The sequence below is a fragment of the Danio aesculapii genome, chromosome 13 (genome assembly GCF_903798145.1).
Source record: "Danio aesculapii chromosome 13, fDanAes4.1, whole genome shotgun sequence".
NCBI classification, from domain to species: Eukaryota; Metazoa; Chordata; class Actinopteri; order Cypriniformes; family Danionidae; genus Danio; species Danio aesculapii.
In genome coordinates this window covers 10,639,135-10,646,779 of record NC_079447.1, presented here as the reverse complement: position 1 = coordinate 10,646,779, position 7,645 = coordinate 10,639,135, and the positions used below count along the sequence as shown (strand labels likewise).

At 31.4% G+C, this 7,645-nt stretch overlaps 1 pseudogene; it reads right to left on the bottom strand.

Annotated features, from left to right (window-relative positions):
- Nucleotides 1-1,008: 1,008 nt before the first annotated feature.
- LOC130239291 (androgen-dependent TFPI-regulating protein-like) lies at nt 1,009-7,384 on the bottom strand (annotated as a pseudogene).
- Between the last annotated feature and the right edge of the window lie 261 nt (nt 7,385-7,645).

Below are 7,645 nucleotides of genomic sequence, written 5' to 3'. Positions count from 1 at the left end.
TCATAACATTATTTCGTATAATCATTCAGCTTCAGACAATTTAGGTCAGTGCAACTGATGTTTTCAAAAGTTGAGTACACAAGAAAAAAACAAAAGGAAATAAGGATTATGTTTTTTTTTGTTCACTTAACTTCAGGCATTCCAGTTCTGCAGACAAAAAAATGTTCAGCTTAAAAAGTTTTGTTACAGAGTAGTTCATCTCTCCAGAAAACGAAAAATCTTATGTTAACCCAACTAAAAAAATTTTGTATTACTGACTAATAATTTTAGGTCAGTGCAGCTGATGTTTTCAAAAGCTGAGTGAACAAGAAAAAGCAAAAGGAAATATAGGATATGTTTTGTTGTTGTTGTTTTTGTACTGGCTTAAAATGTTTACAGTGTGGCAAATGGTAAAACCTTGTGGTCTGAAGGATATTGGTAAGTATGAAAAATGTAAATGGCAAGTAATCAGTAATATGTGGGGTATTTTAATGTCAACAACCTTTGGGGGTTAACAATATAACAAATATAACAATAGTGTTATAATAAATCACTTTTAAGTGTGTGTCTTCTGTAAATCATGGTAAAAAATGTATGATAGACATTATTATAGTCAGAAAAATATGAAAGAGATAAAAAGATAACACCTTTTGATGGTATTAAACAAGTTCAATAAATGTTAGAGAACATCAGTTTCATTATCAGTTGTAAAGATGCACAATGTAGATTTATATTAGCAGAAGTGGAATGGTTTCTGAAAATAATATACAAAAAGGTGTATAAATAATATGTATATATATTATTCAGATCATATAAATGTGATTTCAAAAAATTAGATTTGCTGTTTGTTCAAACTACGGTAACACTTTATTTTGATGGTTCATTTGAGTATAAGTAGACTGTCTGCTTAATATCTGTTGATTCTGCTCCTTCAACAGACATTTAACTGACTATAAGAGACTTTGCAAGTACATGTTAACTTACACTAACACTAACTCTAAACCCCTAACTCCAACCCAACCTAACAGTCTACCTATAATCTAATGAGAATTAGTTGGCATGTAGATGCAATGTAACTTAAATTCTACAAACGGACCATCAAAATAAAGTGTGACCAAACTACTTATTTAAAATGAGCTGAAACAACACAATTCTTGAGCTTTTTTTTGGGACAACGTAACTGCTTTATGTTCAATCCACTTAAATTAATAAAAATTCATGAGCTAACATAATTCCTTCATGTTGTTTTCACTAATCGATTGTGTGTAGCCCAGCATTCTTAACAGTGTATAGATGCATTTTCAGATCACCAGTAACTGGTTCACATCAGATATTCACATCAGACATGCACCTGAAGATATTTACAGTAAAACACATGTCAAGTTTGATCTCTAAAGCACTTCCGTCTGACTCATCGTGAGCTTGGACATTTCAGATGTTTTTTCCCTGGAGAGTAAAAAGATATAAAAATATTCATTTTTGGCATGAGGAAGCATTTATATAAAGCAGCATCGTCATCATTCTCAGATATGTCAAAAGATAAACATATATTATTATGAAAATAAGACTCACCCCAAATTTTATAGTTCAAGGCTTGTCCCAGTAAAAACAGCAGTGTTACAACAAGCATGTTATGGAAGAAGAAGATGGCCAATCCTGAGTGGCTGAAGAGCCCCAGTAAAGGATAAACCCAGATTCCCACTGTACAATACACCCAGATCACCCTAAAGCAGAAGAAAGGCGCAATACTTTAATCTAACGGTCTGGAATTTTTCATTAGTTGAGAATAAATCAGTTCCTCCTGGATTTTACAGGGATTTTTTTCATATATTTCCTAAAATTATGTGATGATACTTATTTGTACTTATGGGTTCTCTTTTAAACCTAAATATGTTAAATAAATTAGACTTTACATTATTCCTGGTCAATGGTCTTTGCTTTTTGTGTTTTTTTTTTTGTAGAATAGAAGATGATTTCGTAGCCTTGCACTTGTACATGTGTGATGACATTAAATTGAATCTAATCTAATCTAATCTAATGAGACTCCTCATTAACCTAGAGGTGTCATATTTAATTTAATTTATTATTGAATTTATTGTTACAGGTCTATCATGTATTGTGGAGCCGTGTCAGGTTTAGAGTTTGTAACACTTTGATCAAAAACTACGGCAATATTTGCTGAGAAAATACAGAAAAATCTGGATACACGTTTCTTTACAGTGACGTTTACAGTGTAACTATTCATTTAACAACTGAGTAATATTAATTAATTAATTACATGTACTTTAGGGTTTAGTTTAAGGTTTAGGGTTAGTTACATGTAATTATGCATGATTCATTGAAATTACTATAAGGAACATGTTTAACTGTCACCTTAAATTAAAGTGATACCAACAATCTTACAAATATTTTCTTTTTTTTTTTATCTCATGGACCACTGAACTCAAACTCCTCAAGAGACAGTAGATAAACACACCAGTAATTGATAACTAACTTTCCCAAAATTATGCCTGAACTCAATTAAGCAGAAACACACTAATTAACGATTAACTTGACATTAAGGGCACATTAGAACTCATAGGACAGTAAATCCTTTAAGGTAATTATTTATTTTTAACTTACCAGCGAACCGTGATATTGTAGTGTAGTATTTCACTTGGGTATATTTCAGTCATTCAGCATCTATTAGGTTAACTGAACATCATGAAGTTATATCTGTGCTTAATTACTGCTGCTTATACTGCTGAAGCAGATTAGTTTGTTTTTTGTAGTATGTAACTAATATATATATATTGAATGAAATGAAAACGTGCATGATCCATTGTAGAATAATATATATCAAAGTTTCACAAGTGGTGAATTAGTGATCCAGGATTTTGACGTCTCAGGCACAGATGCAGAACTCAAACCTTTAGAACTAGCAGGTTTAACATGTTAGATGTTTTTTGGCATTAATAATACTGTCTTGCTATGTGAATTGGGTAAAACAATTAATTAATTCACTCGGTTTTGGCACTTAACCCTCAAGTTCTTGTTAACTTTTCCCCCTTTTAAGCTCCTTATAAAAACTTTTCAAATTTAATGAAAAGGCTCTTCTAGCATGACAACTTGTTTTGTTCATAGTTTTCTCCCCTCAGAATGTGAAATTATGGAAAAATAAAATGATTCCAGGAAAAATATTGTGATATGCTATAGATTCAGAGCTGAAAGTACATTCTCATGATTTCATAGGGGGGTTTTGTGGGATTTTCTAACAGAAAATATTAACTAGAAAAAGGAAAAGCTCTTCCTTAAAAGCCCCGAAAAAGTTAAATGAATACACTTAAAGGTTTTAAATGTATCACTTCTGACTTCAGCATGCAGAGTTCACATAAACTGTGCATTTTTTTCTTAATTCTCCTTTTAAAGTATCTGATTTAAAATATCCTGTGTGACATCTGTGTCTAGTTATGTCATTGTTATTATGCAACTAACCTAAAACATATAGTACATGTAATCAATTCATATTACTCAGTATAATAAAAAAGAATAATGCAGAATTTTTATCAAGAATATCAAGAAACAACATCAACAACATTCTGACTGTAAGACACTAAAAAATGATCAGCAACAAAAGTGTTGATGTTCTTTTGTAGCTGTATTGTATTTAAGAAAAGAGTTATATTTATATATTTATATTATATATATATATATATATATATTATATAATATATATATATATATATATATATATATATATATATAACATACATATATATACATACATACATATATTTATATATACATATATTTATATATACATATATTTATATATACATATATTATTTATATATATATATATATATATATATATATATATATATATATAATATATATATATATATATATAGTATATATATATATACTATATATATATATATATATACATATATATATATATATACATATATTTATACATATATATTATATATATACATATATATACATATATTATATATATATTATATATATATATATATATATATATATATATATATATATATATATATATATATATATATATATATATATATATATATATATATATTCATTTTCTTTTCGGCTGTGTCCCATTATTAATCAGGGGTCACCACAGCGGAATGACTTTGTTTAACTATTGTTTGAGAACTACTGTATTATGAATAACACATTTTTATGATATCATATTTGAAAAATAAAAAAATCTAAAAAACACATAACTGGCTCTGTCATACACAGATTACAGAAGGAGCACAAATCATACTCACCATCCTAAATAAGCGAGACCAACCACTCCTAAAGCCGCTAAACCATGTTTAGTTTTGGGGAAGACATGAGGCTCCAGCAGGAGCTCACCAAACAAGATTGGCAGAACAAGTGTGTGCTGTGAATCAAACATGTACAATGTGACTGGTTTAGCAAACAGATCTTAAAAAAATCTATCTATTTGATCATTTAATTGACATAAAAAAAACTTATCATGTATAGAGTACAAACCATAGCATGATTCAGCCATGGAGGGAAGAAGTTGTCTATTGAAGCGGGATAGACCAGCTGTCGGTCATAGGCGAAAATCAGCCAAAACAGCAGCACTACAAACTTAAGACAAAAACAACTTAATAATTAAAGTTAATTAGACTATTTATAATGTCAAACATTTATTGTATCATTAATACTTTAAAATTATGTTATTACCAGTAATAACCAATAGATGGCGTACTGTCATTATTTCAAAACATCATTTCCTTTCAACCCATTCTGTTGAAACTAAACATTGTGCAATACATAGGCATGTATCAGTGAGTAACAAATGCATTTGTAGCAGGTTCTCATCCTTTTATTTAATGACATTGTTATTAATATATATTTTTAAAAAGTTTTATTAATCTCACATTCTTTTATTCTGCTCTCCCACAAAACACTCGTTTTTGTAGGTCTGCGCACATTGGGACTACACACATATTCCTACAATTAATTTTGATTACTTCTAATTTTGATTGATTTATTTAGATTTCTATTGATGATTTTTATTTCTATCGACCTTGTTTCTTTTCTTTTTCTTTCTTTCTTTACATACACTGTAGTGCCCATGCACCAAAATACATGTATATACATTATACTATTATTATTATTAAATTAATTATATAATTATCATATAATAATAATAATGAATATACATTTTTATTGATACCGACAGTTTGATTAGGGACCGTTAATATCCATGGTAAATTTTCCACAAAAGGAGTATATACTGTACATAGAAAATATATATAACGGAGTTGTTAAAATTATTAAAATGCTTTTCAAACTCATTAAAAATAATGAAATTGAATTTTCGCTGAAATGTTCATTATGAAATCCAGAATGGTAACCCATGTTAAACCTATTTTAAGAGTGTTTGAAATTTTTTCAAGAACATGCCACATGTACATGCCACTCCTGTCAGCCAAGAACAGGAAACTGAGGCTACAAATCACACAGGATCACCAAAATTGGACAATAGAAGATTGGAAAAATGTTGCCTGATCTGATGAGTCTCGATTTCTGCTGCGACATTTGAATTGTAGGGTCAGAATTTGGTGTCAATAACATGAATGCATGGATCCATCCTGCCTTGTATCAACGGTTCAGGCTGGTGGTGGTGGTGTAATGGTGTGAGGGTTATTTTCTTGGTACACTTTGGGCCCATTAGTTGAGCATCGTGTCAACACCACAGCCTACCTGAGTATTGTTGCTGACCATGTCCATCCCTTTATGACCACAGTCTACCCATCTTCTGATGGCTACTTCCAGGAGGATAACGCACCATGTCATAAAGCATGAATTATCTCAGACTGATTGCTTGAACATGACAATGAGTTCACTGTACTCAACTGGCCTCCACAGTCACCAGAGCTCAATCCAATAGAGCACTTTTGGGATGTGGTGGAACGGTAGATTTGCATCATGGATGTGCAGCTGACAAATCTGCAGCAACTGTGTGATGCTATCATGTCAACATGGACCAAAATCTCAGGAATATTTAGAAGCTTGTTGAATCTATGCCATAAGGGATTAAGGCAGTTCTGAAGGCAAAACGGGGTCTAACCAGATATTAGTAAAGTGTACCTAATAAAGTGGCCGATGAGTGTATTTACAAAAGGTTGTTAAAATTATTCAAATGCTTTTCACACTATAAAAAAATTAAACAGAACCCAGAATGGTGAGCTACACAGTAAAAATGTATATGACCAATTAGTCATGACAACATATGTTTTTTAGTTCATTGTAACTTATTAAACTAAGTTAATCATGTTCCAATCTAGTTTTTAAACTACGCAAACTGTTTAAGTCAGTTGAACACAATATAAGTTCAAAGGATTCATAAGGTTAATTTAATTCAGCTTAAAAAATTAAGGCAACAAGCATTTTGTTACAGTGTAACCTATGTTAAAGCTATTTTATAAGTGTTTGAAAAATTTTCAAGAACATGCCACATGTACAATGTGCAAACTTTAAATCCTCAAACATTAATGATCCTAAACATATTTGAGTTTCAGCACTTGTAGACACATGAACTTAATCAAATCAAACATTCATCAAATAAAAGTTTAGAATTCTAGTCCAATGGCATCGTTTTTTGATTGCCGTTTTTTTTTTTAATCAATGAAATATTTTCACAGTAAATACCCACACTCACCATTCCCACTGGAAACACAAAGACGGAAAACAGCAAGTCCTTGGAGAGGCAGAGAAGAGACATCTTTGAGCCTTTCCCCACAGGCTGAAGGTCATTCACAGACGCCAGTCCAAAAAACACCATCTGTAAGACCTGACAAACCCCAGTTTACAAAGCAAGCTGTCTTTTCCAACACAAAAACAGAACAAAAACATGCATAGCATCTTACCAGGTTTAAAAATGTGAGGTATTTCCAGGGTCCACCATAAACAAAAATCCCAGGCGGCAGATCTGAAACATCTTTGCATAATACACTGAATTATAAAGGCATACCAGCTGAAAGCCGCTATGTGGTAAAATGTCTTCATTACACCAGCCATATTTGCAGTCGAAGTCTGTTGCTGAAATACTACTTTCATTATTGAGATCTCCACTGTTATATCTGCTGTGGGAGACTTTGGGACAAGCCAGGGGAACTAATTCTGATTTATGAAAAAGAAAAGCTTATATTGAGAGATTAGCCTAAATTGACGGGCGGATTTGACATGCCATTACAAAAGTACAAATTCACACAAAGAGCTCAGTGTTTTTTCAAGTGACGTCACATACACTGTACATCATTTTGTAACACAGGATTACATATCACAGACTAAAAAAAGTGTGTTCTGTAATTTGCTTTGGCAAAGATGAATTTAGGCTTAACTGCATGCTTCACATTTTTCTGCAGCATGAGCTATTTAAAGATCACGTCACATAACAGACGTAACACACGTCACACACTAAGCACTCTCAAAAGCAAGTAACTCCCAAAGGAAAGCAACTATTTAAGAATAATTAACTTAAAGATAACAGTTCTGTCATGGTTTAGTATGTCTGAACTGTTGTTTCACATACAATAAAAAGCAACAGGTTGCATAAGGTCAAGGTGCTCCAGGATTGGCCAGTCACCAGACATAACATTATTGAGCATGTTTGAGGTAAGATGAAGGA